This window comes from Macaca thibetana, chromosome 3, assembly GCF_024542745.1.
Source record: "Macaca thibetana thibetana isolate TM-01 chromosome 3, ASM2454274v1, whole genome shotgun sequence".
In the NCBI taxonomy this organism is placed as follows: Eukaryota; Metazoa; Chordata; class Mammalia; order Primates; family Cercopithecidae; genus Macaca; species Macaca thibetana.
The window spans coordinates 49,400,565-49,426,103 of NC_065580.1; the positions used below are offsets into that span (position 1 = coordinate 49,400,565).

General features: G+C 34.2%; 1 long non-coding RNA gene across 4 annotated transcripts in view; it reads left to right on the top strand.

Annotated features, from left to right (window-relative positions):
• The first annotated feature begins 1,009 nt into the window (after positions 1 to 1,009).
• LOC126951217 (uncharacterized) overlaps positions 1,010 to 25,539 on the top strand; it is a 97,231-nt gene continuing 72,701 nt past the window's right edge. For 2 of the 4 annotated variants that reach the window (XR_007724393.1, XR_007724396.1), the window contains exons 1-2: positions 1,016 to 1,123; positions 12,252 to 12,412. This is a non-coding gene — a long non-coding RNA (uncharacterized LOC126951217). Of the gene's footprint in view, positions 1,124 to 12,251; positions 12,444 to 25,539 lie in introns of all 4 variants that reach the window. The other 2 variants (XR_007724395.1, XR_007724394.1) reach the window with 2 other exon arrangements.

The window sequence follows — 25,539 nt, forward strand, 5'->3', positions numbered from 1 at the left end:
CCTTTACATTGTCTTTATTAGAACAGAAATGTTTAATTTTAGTAAAGTCCAGCTTATTAATTCTGTTTTTCATGTATTATGCCTTTGGTTGTATCTAAACCCTTGGTCATCTAGACTTTGTCCTGTGTTATCTTCTATAAGTTTCATAGTTTTCTGTTTTACATTCAGACCTGTGATCTGTTTTGAGTTAATTTTTGTGAAGTGTGTAAGGTTTGTGTTAAGATTCAAATTTTTGGACGTGAATGTCAGTTATTCCATCACCACTTGTTGAAAAGACTTTCTCTATTATTTCTTCTGCACTTTCTGAGAGACAGGACTAGCTGGATTTCCTAGGCCAACTAAGAATCCCTAAGCCTAGCTGGGAAGGTGACTGCATCCACTTTTAAACTTGGGGCTTGCAACTTAGCCCACACCCGACCAATCAGAGAGCTCACTAAAATGCTAATTAGACAAAAACAGGAGGTGAAGAAATAGCCAATCATCTATTGCCTGAGAGCACAGTGGAGGGATAAAGATCAGGATATAAACCCAGGGATTGGAGCGGGCAATGGCAACCCCCTTTGGGTCCCCTCCTCTTATATGGGAGCTCTGTTTTCACTCTGTTTCACTCTATTAAATCTTGCAACTGCACTCTTCTGGTCGTGTTTTGTTACCACTGGAGCTGAGCTTTCTCTTGCCGTCCAACACTGCTGTTTGCCTTGTCGCAGACCCGCTACTGACTTCCATCTCTCCAGATACCGCAGAGTGTCCGCTGTGCTCCTGATCCAGGGAGGTGCCCATTGCCACTCCCGATTGGGCTAAAGGCCTGCCATTGTTCCTGCATGGCTAAGTGCCAGGGTTCATCCTAATCAAGCTGAATACTAGAACACTAGTCACTGGGTTCCACGGTTCTCTTCTGTGACCCACAGCTTCTAATAGAGCTATATAACACTCACCGTGTGGCCCAAGATTCCATTCCTTGGAATCTGTGAGGCCAAGAACCCCAGGTCAGGGAACATGAGGCTTGCCACCATCTTGGAAGTGGCCCGCTGCCATTTTGGAAGTGGCCCACCACCATCTTGGGAGCTCTGGGAGCCAGGACCCTCCGGTGACACTTCCTTGATATAGTTGATTATGTTTATGGGTGAATATTTCTGGGCAGAGTTTATTTTTCATTTATTTTGTTCAGTTTTCTAGCTCTTTATGAGGCTAGTTCAGTTTTAGTTAATCATTATGGTCAAGAGAGGGAATTCTGAAATAAGATTTTTGAAGGACAGGATAATTTGTTCTAAGTTGCGATTTATAAGGAAATATTATTTTTAAAAAAGATTTAGGGTAGCAAAACAAGAGATGAGTAGTACTGGGTAGACTTTAAAGGTATGTAAGTAATTGAAAGTAAGAATAAAGAAAAAGTGACCAAGGTCATTAAATAATGCTTTATTTGTCACAGTTAGTAAGCATATCCTGTGTTTTTCTCTTCCTCTTTCTCAATGTATTAGCTCAGATTTATTCTATTTTAAAGGTATTAGGACAGAATTTTATGATCTGTAGATGGTGTAGCTATTTTAATCAGCATTAATAGCACAGAGATAGTGCACACTATGTGTTTATTTTGCTCTTGAAATCAGGTGGTGAATTGAGGGCTATTAATAATACTTCCAGTATTAGCAATTCCAGTAATAATGGCAATATCATTTATAAAACAAGTTACGCTTTTCAAACAGATTTTATATATAATGTTGTTATTAGTCTCCTAGGGGTTAAATAACAAAATATTACAGACTGGTGCCTTAAAAACCAGATATTAATTTTCTTACAGTTCTGGAGATCAGAAGTCCTAGATCAAGGTGCCATCAGGGTTGGTTTCTGGCGAGGCTTCTCTTCCTGGATTGCCTTCTCATTGAGTCCTCGCATGGCCTTTTTCTCTTTATGCGGGTGTGGGGGAGATTGAGCACACTCTCTGATGTTTCTTCCTTTTCTTATAAGGAAAACAGTACTATTGCATTAGTGCCCCACAATTTTGACATTGTTGACCTTAATTAAAGTCCCTGTTTCTGAACATAGTCACGTTAAGGGTTAGGCTTTTACATATGAATTTTAAGGGAAGGCAATTCAGTCCATAACAAATATCTTATTTGATGATCACAGTTCATGTTTTATTTTAAAATATGGGTCTATATTTTACATAGCTTTTGTATTATCAAACAAAATAAGTAAGCCATTTTCAAAAATGTTTCATTGTTTGCACACATAATTTCACTTTCAAACTTTTTAATGGTGAAACATGTCATGCAAAAAACACATATGAAGACTCTATGTTATTCTTAAATAAAAATGCTAACGTGAACACTGTTGTTGCCCTGTGAATTAAGAAATAGAACTCTAATTTTTCTTAGATATCAACACCCAAGTCAGTGTATTTTTCCTCCTTCTGCAATCTCGTTACATCTTCTTTCTTCCCAAACATAACTACTGTCTGAAATTTCATAACAATTTCCTTTTTTCTTATAGACTTGTTATATAACTATGTATATCTAAACAATATACTATTTAATATTGCCTATACTTAATTTGTATAAATGAATTAATACTGTGTATATATTCTTAGATTTTGCTTTTTGCCTAACATCCTTTGGAAATTTATTCTTCACATCAAATGTAGCTGTAGTCATTTATTTTCACTGCTATATAATAATCCATTGCTTCTAAATATTACAATTTATTATTTATAATAGTGATAAAGTTTGGGTTGATTTTTCTCTTACTTGTTCAATGAATATACTCCTGTATGTCCTCTAGCATATGTGAAAGGTTTCCCCTAGGTTACTGATATGACTTGGCTGTGTCCCCATCCAAATCTCATCTTAAATTCCCACATGTTATGGGAGGGACTCTGTGGGAGATAATTGTATCATAGGGGCAAGTCTTTCCTGTGCTGTTCTCATGACAGTGAATAAGTCACATGAGATCTGATGGTTTTAAACAGAGGAGTTACCCCGCACAAGCTCTTTCTCTTTGCTTGCTGCCATCCATGTAAGATGTGACTTGCTTCTCCTTGCCTTCCTCCGTGATTGTAAGGCATTCTCAGCCATGGGGAACTGTAAGTCCAATTAAATCTCTTTCTTTTGTCAATTGTCTAGTCTCTGGAATGCCTTTATCAGGAAAGGGAAAATAAATTAATACAGTAAATTGGTATCAGTAAAGTGAGACATTGCTGAATAAATACCAAAATATGTGGAAGCAACTTTGTCACTGGGTAACAGGCAGAGATTGGAACAGTTTGGAGGGCTCAGAAGAAGACATAAAAATGTAGAAAAGTTTAGAACTTCCTAGATACTTGTTGAATGGCTTTGCCCAAAATGTTGATAGTGATATGGATAATAAGGTCCAGGCTGAGGGGCTCTCAGATGGAAATGAGGAACTTATTCGGACCTTGAGCAAATGTAACTCTTGTTATGTTTTAGCAAAGAGACTGGTAGCATTTTGCCCTGCCCTAGAAATTTTTGGAACTTTGAACTTGAGAGAGATGATTTAGGATATCTGGCAGAGGAAATTTCTAAGCAGTAAAGCATTCAAGAAGTGAGTTGGGTGCTGTTAAAGACATTCCGTTTTATAAGGGAAGCAGAACATAAAAGTTTGGAAAATTTGCAGCCTGACAATGCAATAGAAAAGAAATTCCCATTTTCTGAGGATAAATTCAAGCTGGCTGCAGAAAATTACGTACGTAATGAGGAGTCGAATGTTAATCCAAAAGATGATGTGGAAAATGTCTCCAGGGCATGTCTGAGATGTCCATGGCAGCCCCTCTCCTCACAGGCCTAAGGGCCTAGGAGAAAAATGTGATTTCCTGGGCCAGGCCCGGGGTCCTCATGCTGTGTGCAGGCTAGGGACTTGGTGCCCTGCATCCCATGAGCTCCAGCCACAGGTGAAAGGGGCCAATGTAGAGCTAAGACCGTGGCTTCAGAAGGTGCAAGCCCCAAGACTTGGCAGCTTGCACGTGGTGTTGAGCCTGTGAGTGCACAGAAGTCAAGAACTGGGGTTTGGGAACCTCCACCTAGATTTCAGAAGATATGTGAAAACTCCTGGATGTCCAGGCAGAAGTTTGCTGCAGAGGCTTTCATGGAAAACCTCTGCTAGGGCAGTGAGGAAGGAAAATACGGGATCAGAGGCCCCATGCAGAGTCCCTACTGGGGCACTGCCTAATGGAGCTGTGAGAAGAGGGCCACAATCCTCCAGACCCCAGAATGGTAGATTCACTGACAGCTTGCACTGTGCACCTGGAAAAGCTGCAGATACTCTATGCCAGCCTGTGAAAGCAGCTGGGAGGGAGGCTGTACCCTGCAAAGCCACAAGGGCAGAGCTGCCCACGACCATGGGAACCTACCTCTTGCATGAGCCTGACCTGGATGTGAGTCATAGAATCAAAGGAGATTATTTTGGGGTTTTAAGATTTAACTGTCCCACTGGATTTTAGACTTGCATGAGGTCTGTAGCCCCTTTATGTTGGGCAATATCTCCCAGTTGGATTGGCTGTATTTACCCAAAGCTTGTACCCCAACTGTATCTAGGAAGTAACTAACTTGCTTTTGATTTTATGGGCTCATAGGTGGAAGAGATTTCCTTGTCTTGGATGAGGTTTTGCACTGTGGACTTTGAGTTAATGTTGAAATGAGTTAAGTCTTTGGGAGACTGTTGGGAAAACATGATTGGTTTTGAAATATGAGGACAGGAGATGTTGGAGGGGCCGGGGTAGAATGATATGGTTTGGCTGTGTCCCCATCCAAATCTCATCTTGAATTCCCACGTGTTGTATGAGGGACCCAATGGGAGGTAATTGTATTATGAGAGCAGGTCTTTCCCATGCTGTTCTTGTGATAGTGAATAAGTCTCTCAAGATCTGATGGTTTTAAGAAGAGGAGTTCCCCTGCACAAACTCTCTCTCTTTGCCTGCTGTCATCCATGTAAGATGTGACTTGCTCCTCCTTGCTTTCTGCCACGATTGTGAGGCTTCCCTAGCCACATGGACTATAAGTCCAATTAAACCTCTTTCTTTTGTAAATTGCCCAATCTCAAGGATACCTTTATCAGCCATCTGATAACAGACTAATACAGTTATATACCTAGGAGTTGAATTGCTGGAAACCAGTGATGCAAATGTGAAATTTTATAATATGTCAAGTTCCCTCCAAGTAACCAATTTGCACATTAACCAGAATTATATTAAATTTAATATATAAAAAAGTCTTTCTAAATCTCCAATCACATCTATGTTTAAACTTTTCTTTCCATGAATTTTAATGCTTTTATGTGTTCAATTACTGGGCTGCATTCTGGATCAGTTAATCACATCTATCTTTGAATTCACTCATACTTTCTTCACTTATGTTAAACATTCTGAGTAAACCTATATAATAAATTCCTACTACCATATATATACATATGTATACCGTGTGTGTGTATATATATATATTCTATTTGGTTTATTTGGTTCTATTTGAAATCTGATTCCTCATTCACTTTTTCACTATCACTGTGACTCAATTTTATTATCAAAAGCCTTCTTCTGGCTGTTTTATAGGCCTTCATAAGCTTCTTTTGCCCTAAAATAATTTTTAATTCCAAATAATTTGCCTCTTTTCTATTGTCTTTTTTTGCTTTTAGAATGATCCCTTATTAGCATTTTATAGGGTTTTTTTTTCACATAATCGTAAGAGAACAATTTGTATTGTTTTCCCTATGTTAATAATCTTTCTTAGTTGCTTCTAAATATTTTGTCAATATCTCTTCTTCTACAATTTCTCATAAAATTTTTCCCAGCAGTTTATTATGTCAAATATTTCTTATTACATTTTCTCTGACTTTAAAAGCTTTTTTAAAAGTCTTAATCTCCTTTAAACTATCAGTTTCAATTTGGTTAATACAGAACTATAAAAATAGTTGGTGACTCATATATTAAATTTTTAAACTTAGAATCTATTAACCATTTTCTGCATTCCTGATAAAGTGCTAAAGAATTTATAGGCATTACCTCATTTTAAAAATCCTTCCAAAATGTATAATTTTCTTTTATATATTTTGTCTAGAAATAATGCTATACAATACTTTCCCAACCATGTGTAACACTGACAAAGATTTAAAAGATTTGTCCTATCAAATTAAATAAACATGACATGCTGTGAGGCAGGCAAGTGCCCTGCATGTAAAACCATATGAGTAACCAACTATGATGTAATGTGATACTGAATTACCTATGCTCCTTTATTGGAATAAGGAAAATAGTGCCAATGAGAATAACCATAATAGGTATGTGTGTCTGTGTAGATATTTAACAAAAGACTAAATATCAGCATATTGGAGAAGAAAACTAGATATTAAAAAATAACATCTTTAAGGTAAATCATATTAGCATTTGTTTTTCATCTTTGAAAATCATAAAACCTATTACATCACCTGACCTTCATTGTTTTTCAGTCTAACTATGTATCCTATATATAAAAGTAGCATACCCCAATGACACCAAATAAAGTAAGGTATTCTTAATCACATATTCCTGTTTTCAAAGGATCCTACACTACTGAGTATATTTGTTAAAGACTCATGAGGTAATCATCCTTCCATATTTTCACATTTTCTTTGATTAATTGGATCATTAGTATGACAAGTAATTTTATAATATCAGTTATGTTCAAATGCATAACTTAATGTTTTCATGCTCTTATAACATTTTAATATAGTGGAATGCAATTGTCATACTTTTCTAAGCTAAAAACTTTATTCAAATCACATACAATTACATTCATTTTTCTAAACAAAGGCAATAAGAAACAGTCTTCTGTGTTATGACATGTCAGACTACGACTAAAGTTGTTTTACTCTACAATAAGACAAGCAAATTACTTACAAAAATACTTAAAATTACTCTTTATTATTCTCAAATACATGCTTACTGCAAGCATTGATATTTCTGTCTGGAAACATCATATTTTGCCCTTTGACTAAATTATTGTGGACAGTAGAGGTGAAGTACTAACTAATGTTTCATTGTTTCAATAGGCTAATCAGAATTAATTTAGATAACATCAATACTAGGATAATTATTAAATGCTATTTAGCATTTTATACATGTAACCTAGTTGGTTTAATAAAAGTCTGAGAATTAAAATAATTTTGAAAATAAATTTTTCTTTACACATTAAACCTTAATATATTAGGCAATTTCTATGGAAAATTCATATGTTAACAAATATATGAGAGTTTTATTTGCACATGTAGATGCATATTTTAGAACTCTGCCTCATATTTGGATACATTATTATAAGACTGAGCTGCCAGTCTCCACTGGAGTTTCTGGGCTGAACTAGGAGACATTTTGCATGTCGATACTAGACCACTGTGTCATGACCATGGACATGTTTGTATATTGCGAGCCTATGCTATCTGTTTTTGGCACCATTGTGTACAATAAATCTTCACCATCAGAGGCCCTAAAATGTATTATATTGCTTCTCTTTAAAAAAAATACTACCATTGCTTCCTATAAAATAAGCCTGCTTGTAAAACCTAAATGTTTCAGCAACAATAGACTTCCTGCCAAATAATGTGTAACCAAGAAAAAAGTAATTGACTTCACTAGCAATGCAATGAGCCTTAGATGAATTGTATCTTATAATAGCATATGAACCTCTCTCCTATAAACACATTTTAGCAAGTAAATTGTGTTTAAGAAATTCCTTTATTCTGATGAATTGAAATCAGTATTTTGATATTCAAATAGAGTTATCTAATATTAGTATCTAATATATTAAATATTAATATATAATATTTAGAAAGTGAATTTTACTCCATTCTGAACTTTAAAGAAGGCCTTTATTTTGGCACCCTCTGACTGCATAATTATGGAAAGATGTGATTCAGTCTATTAAGAATTTCTGCTCCTTTAAGGTTTAGAAATGTCATGAACATCACTATGATTAGTAATTAGGAAAAGGTCTCCTCTACTCATTCTGAAAATACTATCCTTCTTACTCAATTCTGCGATCCGTGTCTGTCATCAGGTTCACACAAAAAGGGCAATCTTTCATCTAAGTATTTTTACTTCCTTTCTTATTTCTTTTTTATCTGCTATCATCATTGTCCATGTTTGCCATTTAGGGATAACATGTAACTGGCTTAATAACAGATGTGAAACTTTTTCATATGTTCTTCAGTTTCCACAACCAGTAAAGTATTCTGTATTTACAACAGAGCCAAATGAAAAATGAGTTTTTAAAACACAGGCTTCCATCACTAAATGTCTGTGATATTTAGTGTAGATGGCATACAATTATACTTAAGCCTCATTGTGATGCTCTTCTCCAGGTCTGAATCAAGGTTGACTGTAAAAGATAAAATTACTTAGTACTGAGGAAAATTAATAATGATGTGCTTACGATTCTATCCTCTGACCAGTAAATATATGGCAAGTTATAAGCATGTCTTTTGGGGATAGTGATGTAGAATAAAGTTTCTTGAGACATTTTCCAATTATCAGAGAGTGCCGTTTATAAATACTCCTAGTGCCATTTATAAATACTGGAAATGGCTGAAAGTGAATTGAAGAACTGTTTGCCCCTTAAGGGCCAAATTGTAACAATCCCATGACCCAAAGCCATTTTTAGGTACTCAGAAGGGGCATATTGTTGAGGTATTGAAACAGATGTCTTAGATTACATTAAATCAGTGAGTTCATGTAATGGAAGTCAATTACAATAGTACTTCTTTCCACAACAAATGCTGGATTAACAGTTGGTAATATTTCCTAACAGACATTTGAGGGCAAAACGTTAGATGGTTGTGGGCACTTGCAATGCTCAAGATTTTCTTTTCAAGTCAAAGTGATTGACAAGGTTTATTGGACGCCAGTGTTGATTTGAGCTTGAGATTCCCAAATGAAGGCTGCTGCTGACACTCTTTAAGAGAGGGAAATGTGAGAGCAAGGTAGTTGCGATGTAACAAATATTCTTGATGGTTCAGGCATTCATTCTCTTATTAGAGCTAATGGCAACAATTTAGTCAAAACTTTTTATCACTTTTTGACTCAGTTAATTTAGACTTTTTAAATAAAGATGATTATAAGTGTTAATATTCCTGATGAATTCAGAGATAATTTGCTACTGAGAATTATCAGTCACAAGAAGCAATTTAACTTCATTGGATTTGATGATCTTAAATCCACTGGTGCTTCACTAATAATATTTTAACAAAAGCTGGAGAAGTGACCTATACTAATTACAGAGAAATAGTTCAAATGAAAAGATATTAGGGTTCTGGGAAGGAAACATATAACATTACAATATAGTAATTGTTAAATAATTATAAACTGGGGTTGTTTTTAGGAGACCCAAACACAAAGTGTTTTACAAGATTTTTTGTCTCAGTGAAGATGAAAATTGGTACATATTGTTGTCAATGTTTCATTACCTTTTACATTTAGTTGGAAGTTTGGTAGAAAGAGCAAACACTGGAATCACAGTGTTGTCCAGGCTGTGCTTTTCACCTTATTGTAACTTTGAGGAAGCTACTTGTCCATGTTACCTGAATGGTCAGTTTCCTCATCTATAAATATGTCATAATAATGCTTATTTCATTATACAAAGGTTTCAATGCAAGATATGTCAGATATGCTTTTTACACTAGGCTACTAAGTTTTCATTATTTAAATTATTACTACTATTATTCTTTGAGTTGTCAATTTTATACTTTGTTCAATAATGTAACTCAGGCATCCAGGTATTATTGTTATCCCAAAACACTTGTTAGAACCGTACTACTCCTTGCGTATTTTAAAGTTACATCTATTTTTTATTCTTAAGCAAGTATAGATAGTTGAAATTATGATATGTTTAAATAACGACAGAACTTGAGTATAAATACCATGATAATAGATAACATCATTTATTTAAAAACATATGAATGAATTATTACTTTGAGTTGGACATTTTATATCATTTATTTTATCTTCATGAATTTGTATTCCCATTCCAATTTAGCAACATTAATTTGTCCTAATGAAACATAATTTTATGCTTGAAGGCCCCCTATATTGAATATCTTATCCTTCTCTACAAATATTTGTTTTAAAATTTGAGTCCCTGTTACCATAAGGCTCTATGTATCTTCTAGGTAAGTTTTTATTACAATTGTTAGTAGTACATAATTTATTTAAAACAGCAAAATACATTATAAATTCTAATAAATACAATTTTAGAGAAGAAAATGTATTTGAAATGCTTTTTAAATAGCATAAAATGCTATTTAAAAGTAAGAATGCTATGGATTATTAGAAGCAATTGTGAAAATATTATTTTATGTGTTAGTCTGGAGATTTGTATGTATCAGACAACCACTAATGTGAGTTTTGAATCAGTCATATGCTTTTTGTTGACTGTCATTGTTAAAGGGGGTATAGGAAAGGAGAACCTGCAGAGCAAATAACATTTCAGCCTTATTCATTTTAAAATAGATTGTAAATAAAATTTAAAAATATGCTATCTGATTTCCTTAAAGCTATTAATAATTTAATAGCTCCTTTCATTAACCCGGGGCCTTTCAGGAATACAAATTAGAAAACCATTTTCTTAACACTTTTTTCCTCCCTCAAAACATGAAAATTCTCCTGCTCTTTATTAATTCTGAATAGTCAATCATCTTTCTTGTCTATTTTCATCAATTAGCCAGATTGTCTCAGCTGTAATAGAGATGAAATAATATAATTCAAGAGAGGTTAGGCAGACCTAAGTAAATCTAACCAACGTAGAACCCAATCAGATCAACTATGGAGGGAATAATTTTGTGTTTCCAAACTCTGGCCATTCCCTATAACTGAGAGGTTTGTTCGTTTGTTTGTTTAAAGACAGTATCCCACTCTGTTATCCAGGTTGGAGTGCAGTGACAAAATCAGCTCACTGCAGCTTTGAACTTTCAGGACTCATGTGATATTCCTACTTCAGCCTCCCTAGTAGCTGGGACTATAGGCGTATGCCACCATTCCCAGCTTCTTTTTATTTTTACTTTTATTTTTTGCAGAAACAGGGTCTTCGTATATTGCTCAGGCTAGTCTCATACTCCTGCGCTCAAGCAATCCTCTCGCTTTGGCCTCCCAAAGTGCCAGAATTACAGGTGTGAGTCACTGTGTCAGGCCTCAGAGGTTTTCTAGGGCCCCGAAATATGGAGATGTAAAGAGCCACCATTATACATAACAAGAAAATCATATTTATGGAACAGCCCACCATTTGGGTGGCCTGGCAAGGGGCTCTATAACTCTCCAGCATTTAATCAACATAGATGGCTAAATAACTGGTTGGTATAGCATGAGGCCAAAGAGCAGCCTGAGGTAGGGAAATCTGATAACATTGAAGAGGAGGCCTCTGCACTAACTTAAAAGTATGTTAAAGACATGACTGAATTGAGAATCATCTATATCCATTAGAGAATATTCTAGGTTTTTATTTGTTTGCTTGTTTGTCCGTCTTTTGGGTTTTTGTATAGTTCAAGTACAGAACATTTTGAATTCAAGAACTGTCTTCTGTAAGACCTTTGAATTACCCTAATTAAAGGTACATTGTGCTTTCTAGTGGTTATTGATTTATATTCAAAGATTTTTTGGTGACATACAAAGGAATAAATGATCAGCTAGACAAACTTTCATCTAAAAAAGGATAAAACAGTAAACCTGAAATAGTAAATGCCATTTCCAAAATCACACAGCTAATGGCAAAGCTGAGTTTAGAGCCTGCTGTTTCAATTCACTGCTTTTCCCCTCTATCTTAATGCTAGAATCATTCTACAAGTGAGGTCCCCAGGGCAGCAGCATCCAAATCAAGTGGGAACTTGCTGGAAATGGGAATTTTCTGGTTCCACTCCAGGCTGAGTGAATCCGAAATTTTAGGTCTGGGGCTTGACAATCTTTGTTTTAACAAACCTTCCAGTGATTCTGTTAAAGCTAACATATGAGAACCACTGTTTTAGAGGCTACAGATCAAAATTGAAAATAATTTGTAACGATGCTGTTTTACATGCCCTTGGCTTTGGTGCACTGAGGCACTGTCTGTGTCCTGCCTTTGGAAGGCTACTGGGCACCATATTGACACAAAATAGAAGTGGTGCCATATAGTATTAAAACTTTGACCTACGCATTTTTAAAGTCCATCTCTCCTTCATTTTGATTTTTATATTTTTTGGTAGAAAAGGTGACAGACTTTGAATTTTAACCATGATTTTTTTGTTTATTAAAGGTCTGCATGAAGAAGAAATGATGGGAGTGAACAATCAAGAGGCAGGGAAGCTCTGTACCAGCTCCTAACACAGGAAGTGCAACATGTTATCCACTAGATGTGACATAACCAGATTGCCCCTACTGCCAACGTTTCAGGAAGAAACAACCTTATACTCACAAGTAAGAAATATTTCAAAAGGCTATTTGAAAGGTAAAATCTGATGATGTATATTTTCAAATAGGTTATATTTATATTTTTAAAAAGTTAAACGTACATTTGAGAGCAAAGACAGTTGTAATAATTGTTCAAAAGAAAAAAGTTATGAAGGATATTGAAGTTCTACAAAGGGATTCTGATGTTAGAATTAAATATTTGATTTTTGTAATATGTGACACAAAGTGTGATTGATTATGGAGGAGCTGATTTCATTATCAATATTCAAAGAATATGTGTATGCTATAGAGAGAACAGAATTAAATATTTAAGGTATGGACAATTGTTTATGTAAAGTGTCGTAAAATCTATTACTATAACTATAATCAGATATGTAATCAAGCAGAAGACTTAAATTCTTGTTTTCAAATGCTTGTTTAATTTATATAAGTATTCTTGTTGCTCAAAACATGCTCTTATAGCATCATTTCATAAATAAGCATAAAATTAGTATACAATATAAGCAGGCTAACAGCATATTTACAAAGGATATTCTTGAGAATGTTAACATATGACGTTCAAAGGTTTCCTTTTAACCCAAAATACTTTAATGGTTAAATATGTTGTAATTGGCTGAATAAGTTACCTAAAAGTGTCCTTAAGAATTATTATAATTTTTTTCCTAATGAATGAACACATCCACACACCTTTCTCATTCCTATTTATTTTTATGACTCAATAAATTTAAGGACACATAAAGAAAAAATGAATGCTGGCTCCTTAGATATCTTTCCCATATGCTTCCAATATACAATTTGGAAGGAAAAGGAGTGGTTGGTAGCTAAATTGCTGAATATATTTCCTTGCAATAAAAAGAAAAGTGCCTTTGTAGAAATGCTGTGGAATTTTCCTATTAAACATGGTGGAATAATTTCTTGCCATCTGTAGCATTCATTTAAAAATATAAACAGTGGTGTATTTGCCATCTGTTTGAGTGACTTTTTATGATACTTTTTGATTCTGTCATTCAGTGATATCACCAATTTTATCATCTAAGGATGATGGCTTAAACTATGATCAATGGCATTTTTGGTAGCCAAACATACATGCTGTGGAAGTGAATCAGCAAATGGCAATAAAGATGGCCAGTAACAACCATAATAGCTCTGTTAACACCAATAAAACAGTACAGAATTGCTATTTGAAAGCATTTAACATCTTGCTGAAGGTGAAGAGCAAAATATCTGTGGAATGAGTGCTGCATATCAGCTTACATCAGGTAGCTATTAAACAGGTAAATTACAATCCCAGCCCTTCCCACATCCTTGAAAACATTTTTTTAAATGATATTGCCCACAGCAATTTTTACCAGAATTTCTAACCAGCATAATGTTCCAAGAAAACTAGTGAGTTTCTCTACATATTTGAGACTGATTAAAAGTTTACTGAATGAAGTCAGATATAGACATTTATCTTCAAGAGAATGTCAATGGGCCCATTAGTATTTCCTATACTGAGGTGGTATAAACACACAGATGTTCACAGACTTAAATTTCCAAGGATAAGATAATAGTTAGTTCTCATGGAATTAAGACACAATCAGTTTATAAGGTTTGGAATATTTACACAAGAGCAAAACAAAATCATTCCTTTACAACACATTTTTTTAAAACTTTTATTTTAGGTTCGGGGTACATGTACAGGTTTGTTATATAGGTAAACTTGTATCACGGGGGTTTGTTATACAGATTATTTCATCATGCAGGTATTGAGCCTAATACTACTAGTTATTTTTTTCTGGTTCACTCCCTCCTCCCACCCTCTGACCTCCAGCAGGCCCCAGTGTCTGTCGTTCCCCTCTATGTGTTCATGTGTTCTCATTATTTAGCTCCCACATGTGAGTGAAAGCGTGTTTGGTTTTCTGTTCCTGTGTTAGTTTGCTAAGGATAAAGGCTGCCACCTCCATTCATGTCCCTGCAAAGGACATAATCTTGTTCTTTTTTATGGCTGCATAATATTCCATGGTGTATGTGTACCACATTTTCTTTATTCAGTCTGTCATTGACAGGCATTTAGGTTGATTCTATGTCTTTGCTATTATGAATAGTGTTGCAATGAATATATGTGTGTATGTGTCTTTATAATAGAATGATTTATATTCCTTTGGGTATATACTCAGTAATGGGATTGCTGGGTCAAATGGTAGTTCTGTTTTTTGGTCTTTGAGGAATTTCCACACTGCTTTCCACAATGGTTGAACTAATTATGCTATTACTAAAAATGTGTGGAAGCATTCATTTTTCTCTGCAACCTGGCCAGCATCTGTTATTTTTTGACTTTTTAATAGTAGCCATTCTGACTTGTGTGAGATGGTATCTCATTGTGGTTTTGATTTGCATTTCTCTAATAATCAGTGATGTTGAGTTTTTTTTTTTTCATTTGTTGGCTGCATATATGCATTCTTTTGAAAAGTGTCTTTTCTTGTCCTTTGCCCACTTTTTAGTGAGGTTTTGTTTCTCTTATGAATTTAAGTTCCTTATAGATGCTGGATATTTGACCATTGTCAGATGCATAGTATGGACACATTTTCCCTCATTCTATAGGTTGTCTGTTTACTCTGATGATAGTTTCTTTTGCTGTGCAGAAATTCTAGTTTAATTAGATTCCATTTGTCAATGTTTGCTTTTGTTGCAATTTCTTTTTGGCATCTTCATCATGAACTCTTTGCCCATTTATATGTCCAGAATGGTATTGGTTAGCTTGTCTTCCAGGGTTTTATAGTTTTGGGTTTTACATTTAAGTCTTTATCTTGAGTTGATGTTTGTATACGAAGTAAGGAAGGGGTCCAGTTTCAAGCTTCTGCCTGTGGCTAGCCAGTTATACCAGCATCATTTGTCAAATAGGGAGTCCTTTCCCCATTGCTTGTTTTTGTCAACTTTGTTGAAGACCAGATGGTTAGGCATGTGTATTCTTATTTCTGGGCTCTCTGTTCTGTTTCTTTGGTCTATACGTCTGTTTTTGTACCAGTACCATGTTGTTTTGTTTACTGTAGCCCCGTAGTAATTTGAAGATAGATAGTATGATGTCTCCAGCTTTTTTTCTTTTTTTCTTTTTGCTTAGGACTCTCTTGGCTATTTGGGCTCTTTTTTGGTTCCATATAAATTTTAAAATAGTTTTTCTTAGTTTCATGAAGAATGTCATTGGTAGTTCGATAGGAATAGCACTGAATCTATAAATTGCTTTGGGCAATATGGCTGTTTTAATGATATCGATGCTTCCTATCCATGAGCATGGAATGAGTTTTCCATTGTTTGTGTTGTCTCTGATTTCTTTGAGCAGTTATAACACATTTTAAAATAATACATTTTGAGACATTTTCTCTTGAAATTACAAATATGTGCATAATTACTGAGTAATGCCTTGCCACTTATTACCTTTACCCTGGAAAATAGTAGTCTGGCAAAAAAGAAGGTCAGCAAAATTCAGAACAGACACAGAGGATATAAGATCATATTCTTAGTGAGCCTCACTGATGGTGAAGAGAGCTACCTATAGCCTCTCTGATCTTTAAGTTAATGTATATAAAGATTTTGTTTTTTATTCCAGGTTTAGTCATTAAATATTTTTATACAAGTATCTGCTGAAGATATACTTTCGAGATTTGGAGTCAAGGATTGAGGTGTCCTAAAGCACTTAATTGTGCCTAATTAAAGAATAGCATACTAACAATATTTAATGAAGGTTGTATAACACTATAATAGAGAATGATTTTGATATTCAGTTCATTACTGCTAGAAACTTAGTTCAGTTATGATTCATACACAAACACAGAGATAGAAAAAATACAAAGTTAGAAAAACACATACTGACTTTAACTAAAGTAAGTTTTATACATTGTGGCTGCATATTATTTATATTAATAAAATATATATTTAAATAGCCATTTGTGTCTCGTATTATAATCAGTTTTATAGTGGTTCTAACTTCCCTAAACCCAAATAGACTCGTATATTTTCTAGCAAGATATCACTGATGTGAATTTGCCATCTAGGAGAGAATACCCACTGAGAAAGTTTAGCTCTTATAATTGACTAATAAATTTATTTGAATATAGTTTATTTGGGAGCAGACATATGGGAGGTTTACCGGCAATGTAAATGTATTCTTAAAATTCCAGGAAAAGGTATGCCATAATACTTACAGTATAAAGTGTAATACTGTATACCTTTGTTATAGTAAAATAGCTTGATGTAAGATAAATATAAAGAAATTAACAATTTCTCAATACAACAGAAAGGAAGTAGAAATTATTTTTAAACTGTGTATCTATTCACAATCACAACAAAATATATAAAAATCTAGAAATAAGTATAAGAAGAAAAGGTGAAAACTTTACCAAGAGACAAAAATACTTGAACAAAAAGAGAAGTACATTATATATTTGGATGAGTGACAAAATATAACAGATTAAATACACTTTAAAGCTTCTTTGCAAAAAACAAGAAAGGCGATAGTAAGACCATTTGGAAGGACACTCAGGGTATAATAGCTCAGCTGTCATTGAATAGGATGAGATATGAAAGGAATTTGTTCTGTTAGGTACTTAAACATACAATAATTAAAATACTGCAGCTTTGATATAAAACCTGTTGTGTTGGTAGAAAGAATAAAATAAATTAGCCCCAAATGGACATATATATGTAATCTACCTGTATATGTGTATGTTCATATGTAAATTAATTTAATATTTAAATAAAAAGCTAGTTACTCAACTGAGGATGCTGGAAAAATTGCTCTATATTTACGGAAGAAGTAATTAATTAATTACAAGAAACCACAAAAGGAATCCTTTTTTGGATATCTTAAAAAGCTAAATATGAAAGATGAAACCATAAAAGGCCTAGAAGAAAGCTACAAGTAAGCAGTTAAATGACAACTAAGAATTTTCTAAGTATGCAAAAGAAATTATCTGAGAATGTTAAAATGTATTAAATTATGATACATTAAAATATATTAAAAGCTAAATGAAAAACCAATGAGCATATTTGCAAGAAGTATGACAAAGTATTACCTTGCTTCATATAAACAGTGTTTTTAAATAATCAGGAAAATATATCAGTTAGCATGAAAAAATAATTCACACAGGGAAAGGTAAAAAATAAAAACGTGTAATTTTTTTTGGTAATTCAGGAAATAGTGATTAAAACATTAATGAGAAATGACTTTTTTCTTAGTGTCTTTTAAAAGTTTAAGAATTCTTTATATTGCAAAATACTAATTTCACTTGTAGCAATCTTCTTTTAAAAATAAGCTTATCTTCCAAAAATTATTACTTTATTTTTGTAAATAGAGGAAACTTCAGGGCTTTTTAGACATATTTAGAAGAATGAGATTAAAAGTCATGGTACAAACACAAAAAGGAATTCAGCTATTAAAATTATTGTTTTGGCCCTTCTTCTTTTTCTTCCTCTTCCTTTCCTTTCTGAACAATTTGGTCTCAAAATTATTAGGTAGGGCAAAGAAGAGTAGGCATCCATACCCTTGGGGGACACTTGTAGATCCCTGCATTGGATACTAGTGACCAAGTAGGATAGAGGGCACTTGTGCTTGATGTCAGCCTGAGCAGGGTAGGGAGGGTGTCCCCACAAGGGACAGCCTGAAGTAGGAAGCTGTAGCTACAGCAGAGTGGACAGGTGCCCATGTGGTGGGCAGCAGTGTTCATGTCCAAGGTGTCACCCACCTGGAGAGATGGGTGACACACTTCTGGTGTGGGTGGTCAGAGCCTAAATAGTATGAAGGATCTTCATGAAGGAGGAGTACCCTGGCGCAGGGCTCTGTAGCTGAGCAGAGTAAGGTCATCATCTTCACAGGTGAAATAGGACTGTTTTTAAACACAGATAGTGTATCTATGAAGGAAAATGAAAGTGGTTTTCTCACTGAAGGAGAAGGCATTGACAAATTTAGAATGGGATGAAAATAGCATAAACCAGGTGGTATTGGATGATAATTGAAGATACTGGTATGGACTCAGTTTTCAACATGTAGGTATAGGCAAATGTAGAAATATTTGTATCTGGGTAAAAAGAGAAAGTAGGGGGAGAGAGAGAGTTTCATTGCATTTATGCAGAACATTCTGGTTAGTAGGAAGTATATAAGGAAATCAGGAGGTGAGAGGGTCAGCATTTATTTTTAAAAACACAGACAAATATTTTAAAATATTATTTAATATACTGAAAATTCATATAATCATTGTATTGTTTTAAAATTTTTAAAATGTAATTTGGAGTATTATTTAATAGCCTAGATAAAATATTATTCACACATATAAACACTCATATATGTTATGTGAGATTAGAAGTTAAAATGATGGAAGCAGTTTCCCATGTAAATGATCAAAGCTTCAGTTCTATAAACTTAGAAAAATGATGGTATAACCACATGCATTGTTAATAAAACTGTTAGTTTATGAGGATGCTTCACATTTCCCTTCAGTTGTGTGGTAATTACAAATTATTACTCTACTGATCAAACATTAGTGAGAGCTGTAGTTTGACATTTTCACAGTTTGGGTTGATCGATTTACCCATGACTGAAAATAAAGACTTTAAAAATATACATATACGTATACATATATATATATAAAACACACACACACACACACACCCCCCAATAAATTAACTAGTAGCATAATAGAGATCAGGTTAATTGCACAAACTCTGGGGTCACTTAGACTAATTTGAAGTTCCAGTTCCCCCAATTAAAAGCTATTTGGTAAGTTTGAAGAAGTAATCTAATTTCTCATGAGGGGTTAATAAAGCCTGTGTTTTTGGCTTATTGAAAAAATTAAATATGGCAATATATGGTATCTATCATATGATAAGTATCTAGGAAAGTGTCATAAATTATTATGATCTATATATCACTAAGGGAAGGCTAACTGCTGAACCAAACAACCCCAACATTTCAGAGGTTTAGTGAGAAAAACAAATGTTTCTCACTTATTTCACAGTTTCATGCAAGTCAGAAAGGAAATGTCGCTCTGTTCAGCCACTCAGCAACCCACTCTATGTGCCCTTGTCATTTTCTAAGGTCTTGAAGTCCCCTGTGGAATTCTTTGCATCTATCTGTCATACCAATAAAAAACAGCATGTGAAAGGCATACCCATTCTTAATCACTTGGTGAGTGTTGGCATACATTATTTCAGCCCATCATCTATTGATGAGAACAAACCACACTTTTACAAAGGTCTAGGAAATGTAGTCTAAAGATAAGCCCAGGATGAAGAGAAAGAATACATATCTTAAAGCATTTGTGGTCTTTGTTACAATCTTCTGCCATTCTGATCTCCAAATTGTTAACTCCGTTCTTTGCATAGAGAACACATATAACCTTCCCTAATATAGACAACTCCAAGTCGTGCTACATCACTACACCAGTTCAATGTCCAAGACTGTTAGCAAACAATTTTTCATAGGTCTTTTATGTTGCTGCACATCTAGTTTAAGTTTTTGCTTCAGAGTATTAAGAATTTTTTTATATATGAAAAACAAGTTGGGAAGATAGATATAGTTTCACTCCTTAGGGCAGAGGACATATTTGTTTGCTGTCAAGGAATATAAAAATAATGCCTCCCACTTGGGCAAAGGTAGGGAAGGTTGCCAACAACCTCCTTTAAAATATTGGCATTTCCTAAGCTCAGTTTCCTTAGCAGGAATGCAAACTAATGGTGCATATGCAGCATCCACTTGGGACACTCAGCATTGTTCCTTGGGACTTGGGGGCCAGGAGAACCTATGTGAACATGAAGCTTGAGCTGCTTGCTGTCATGGGTAATGAAGGCTTTTGTCTCTGACTTAAGTGTCTCATGTCTTCCGTGAGCATCCATGAAACTGTACAAGTACCTTGTACATTTAAAATTAGGGTGAAATCTTAGACCCTTCACAATACTTGACAAGGATCTCCAGTTAATCTGCAGCCCTTACACTTGGTCATATATGTGACACTACATAGCGCAGCAACCTATGAAATGAAAAAAAAGAAGTAACTTGCTACACTCAAAATCCTATATACATGGTGGAGGGGTAATAACTGCACACACACACACACACACACACACACACGTCCAGAAAATAAAAATATTTTTTAAAAGATGTCACATGGTTGTCACTGGAATTCTGGAAAGATATTTTGAAGATTCTGAAGATTGCCCCTAGGGTAGGAAAAATGTTGTTAAACCCTCAGTATGGTCTCTGAAATGAATTTCCATGTTTATCTGTTCACTGTTGGTTCTACCCTGTAGGACAGATACGAACTTTTTTTGTAAGTATAGCAATCTTTTGGGCTTTGGAATTCATATGATCTCTGTCATAACTATTCACCTCTGCTCTTGTGGCATGAAAGTAGCCATTAACAATATATAAATGAATGGATATGGCCACATTTGTGGCTACAGTTTGCAGACTACTGCTCTAGATGATTAATCCTTGTTTAGGACCCTCTATATCACATCCAAAGGGATGCTAGGAAATATGTCCTCTCAGAGTATTTCTAAGCTTTCATAACTCATTTTCTATTAATGAAGGTTTGGGGTTCTGAAAATTGTCTTGTTTCTTCAACAAAAACCTTTCCTAGCCCTAGCCAGTGATTTCTTTGATTATGGCAACAATTTGGTAGGCTTAGGATATATTTATTTATAGTTAGTTTCATGTGTTAAAAACCACACCCAACATGTAGTTTCAAATTATGCTATACCTACTTTATTGACTTCTTAGTAACTCTGTGACTCCTATTCCTCAATTTGGTGGAAGCTACATTGAAGTCATTTGAAATACACTCAGTCTAATCATTCTTACAAAGCTGAATGACTTTGTTGAGCTGAGTTTTACTCACATGGTAGTCTTCCAGCTCCTTTCAATCTTATCTGGTAACTGCTTGGGACAGGAGCAATTTAACATTTTTTTTCCTTTAGTATTCTGTCTTAATTTGAGTTTTTCCAAATAAAATTCTAAGGAAAGAATTTGAGTTAAAATACAGAAAATTGAGGGATCAAGGAAAACTCTGATGGGAGGTTGGGAACTGGGACTGGGAAGCCAAACAGCCAAATAAATATATGTTATCAAGCTATCTAACACTTTGAGTTACTAAAGCATAATCTTAAGGGGAAAATATGAAAAATACTATAGAAAACTGGCCTCAGATTTTCAAATTCCCTCACTCACAGAGAAGAGCAAGGGTTTTGGGTTACTTACACACCAATCTTCGTCAGTCATTGTTTAAAGACTGTTCCCAATGAGACATTTATTTCCCAGGCATTAATGTAGGGAAGCGGAAAGGGAGTTAGGTAAGATCTTGCTATATATTCCAACTGTCTATACTTTGTCAATTCCTTTACATTTCTTGTGGCAAATTGGAAAAGTACTTGCCTAGTTCATCCCTTTCTTATAGTTCTTTAATGCAGCTAATAACAACTAACAACCATTATTTATGTTTTGTTATCCAATCTTTTCCATAAGAACTAAAAACTTAATAGTTATAGTCTTTCATCCAAACTATGATGGGTGAAATTTAGGCAGACAATACCCCACTGCATAAAATAAAGAAGATGAAAAAGTCAAAACTAAAATGTGCAAAAACTTAGAGAAGTACCTTAAAATAAAATCTAAATGACCAATAAACAAATAAAAAGATTCTCAAATTTATTAGGCTGGGTGCAGTGGCTCATGCCTGTAATCTCAGCACTTTGGGAGGCCAAGCTCAGCAGATCGCCTGAGGTCAGGAGTTCGAGACCAGCCTGGCCAACATGGAGAAACCCCATCTCTACTAAAAATACAAAAAAAAAATTAGCTGGGCGTGGTGACGCGCACCTATAATCCCAGCTACTCAGGAGTCTGAGGCAGGAAAATCACTTGAACACGGGAGACAGAGGTTGCAGTGAGCTGATCTCATGCCACTGCACTCCAGCCTGGACAACAGAGTGAGACTCTGTCTCAAAAAAAAAAAAAAAAAAAAAAAAAAAAAAAAAAAAAGAGTTTCTGGCAATACAGGCAATACAAATAAACTTAAACCCACCAAAAAGACCTATTGAAAAGTATGAGATGAAATGAGACTTTTCATATGATCATATGATGGGTCAGTCAACTTGTAAAAACACTTTATAAAATAATTTGGCTTTATTTTTATAGATTTAAGGGATGCAAGTGCAGTTTTGTTAGATGGATATACTGTGTAGTGGGGAGGTCTGGGCTTTTAGTGTACCTATTACCTGAATAGTGAACACTGTACCCAATAGATACTATTTCATCCTTCACACTACCTCCCTTCCTTCCCTTGTTTTGGAGTCTCCAGTATGTATTTTTCTCTTCTGTATTTCCATTGTATCCACTGTTTAGCTCCCACTTATCAGTGAGAGCATGTGGTATTTGATTTTTTGTTTTTGAATTATTTCACTAATGATAATGGCTTTAAGATCCAACAATATTGCTGTAAAAGACATTTCATTCCTTTTGTGGCTGTGTAGTATTCCATTTGTGTGTGTGTGTGTGTGTGTGTGTGTGTGTGTATCACATACTCTTTATCCAATCTTCTATTTATGAACACTTGTGTTGCTTCCATGACTTCGTTATTGCAAACAGTGCTGCAATAAATATATCAGTGCAGATCTCTTTTTGACATAATGATTTCTTTTCCTTTGGGTAGATACCCACTAATGGAATTGCTGGATTGAAGGGCAGTTCTATTTTAAATTCTTTGAGAAATCTCCATACTGTTTTCCATAAAGGTTGTACTATTTACATTCCCACTAACAGTGTATAAGTATTCCTTTTTCTCCTCATCTTCATCAACAGTTGTTATTTTTTGACATTTTAGTAATAGCCATTCTAACAGGTGTAAGATGGCATCTCGTTGTGGTTTCAATTTGCATCTCTCTGATGATTAGTGAGTTGGCATTTTTTCATGTTTGTTAGACACTTGTATGTCTTCTTTTGAGAAATTTCTGTTCATATAATTTGCTCACTTTTTATTGATATTTGTTTGTTTGTTGCTGGTGCTTCCTGTAGATTCTGCATATTAATCCTTTGTCAGATGCATAGTTTGCAAATACTTTCTCCCATTCTGTAGGTTGTGTTTACTCTGTTGATTATTTCTTAAGCTGTGCAGAAACTGGTCAGCTTAATTAAGTCCCATTTGTCTATTTTCGTTTTTGTTGTGTTTGCTTTTGAGGACTTAGTCATAAACTCTTTGCCTAGGCCAATGTCCAGAAGACGTTTTCTTTTAGAATTATTTTAGTTTCAGGTGTTTCGTTTGAGTCTTTAATTCATCTTAAGTTAATTTTTGTATATGGTAAGAAATATGGGTCCAGTTTTATTATTTTGTATATGGCCATCCAATAATCCCAGCATCATTTATTGAGTAGGGTGTCCTTTCCCAATGTATGTGTTTGTTGGCTGTGTTGAGGATCAGTTGGTTGCAGACATGTAGCTTTACCAAATTACTTTCTAAATAAAGCCACATACCTAGAAAATAATTTGACATTCTGAATTATAGTTGAAGAAGCATACTCTAGAACGCAACAATCTTGCCACCGCACGATAACTCATTGTACTAGTATTTATTTCTGGATAGCCTTTGGGCTGTGTACAGTTTTCCTTATTTTAAGCTAAATAAAGCAAATAGGTGTTTGTTTTATAAGTATTATTTTACCCCATACCTACATATTTATGCACTTTATGCAAGCATGTTACATAATTGTTCCAATATAAAAATATATATATGATCACAAAAGCCTATCAATATACTTTACTATAATCTATTAGTCAAACACAGAAAATTCACATGTTCCTGTTAATGCAGAAAATATATTGACAATATTCAACATTCACTGGTAATAAAATAAAACCTATATGTACACTAGAATTGAAAAAGATCATTCCTAAACCTATTAAAGTTACTGATCAAAATCTTTCAGTAAATCTCGCACTTCAATAAATATTGGAAGCCTTTTCTTTAAAATCAAGAACTGAATGAGACAAAGATATTGACTGTCACTGCTCATATCAATATTATAATAAAGGGTTTAGTTAAGGAAATAAGATTACTAGATAAAAGATGAATTCAGGTCAATTATCTACATTGCTTTATACTAGCAAACAAAAATATGTGCCTTTGATTAAATCTAACGATGTATGTGAATTCATGAAAAAAATGGAATTTTATTTAAACAAATCAAAAACAGTGAAATATCAACAATGTCATACGATTCAACTTAATATATCAATGAAGAAGACACAATATTATAAATCTGACACTTTTCTCATTAAGTTGTATAGTAATTTGTTGTCCAATCAAAACCCAACATAAGGTAACTCTAAAGTCTATATGGTTTCTAGAAAAGACTTCTTATTAAGAAGGTACAAACACACTTACCCTACCAGAAATTAGTATAAAATTATGATATTAACCAAGAAGCAACACTGGTATATGGACAAGCAAATAGTCAATGAGGCAGTATTAGAAGCCTTAGAACTGACTCCTCATTTTTGCCTATCTCAATATAAATCTAAGTTGCCTCTGTAGATCAGTTGGAGGAAAGAATGGACGGTTTAATGAAGAGTAGTTGGACAAGTGGGTATCTATTTAGAAAAATATAAAGTTTGGATCCTTCATGCTGTATACAAAAATCAAATCCAGGTAACAAAATTCTGAAGTTGTGAAAAATAGAGCTTTAAATCTTTTAGAAGTAAATATAAAAGATATTTGTGATGTTAAGGTAGGAAAGGATTTATTAAACAAGATATAAAAAGTGCAACTTACAAAGGAAAAGATTGATAGATTTAAGGTCTTCTATCCATCACAGGCATCATTTAAAAAGTGTAACTAAAAGCCACAGAATTTTAACGTATAAAACTGGTATAAGATTTGTATAGAGAACAAATACTCTTACAAATGAGGAGAGAAAATCAACCAAATTAAATTTTGGGCAAAAATCAAGGCCATGCATTTTACATGAGAAATAAATACATGACATAAAATATAAAAACCTGCTGAACTTAATTTGAATATGAGAAATACAAATAAAAAATATACCAAATTATCATTTTTAGCTAATCACATTGACAGAACTTTAAATATTTTGCTTATAGTTTTGTATGTGGT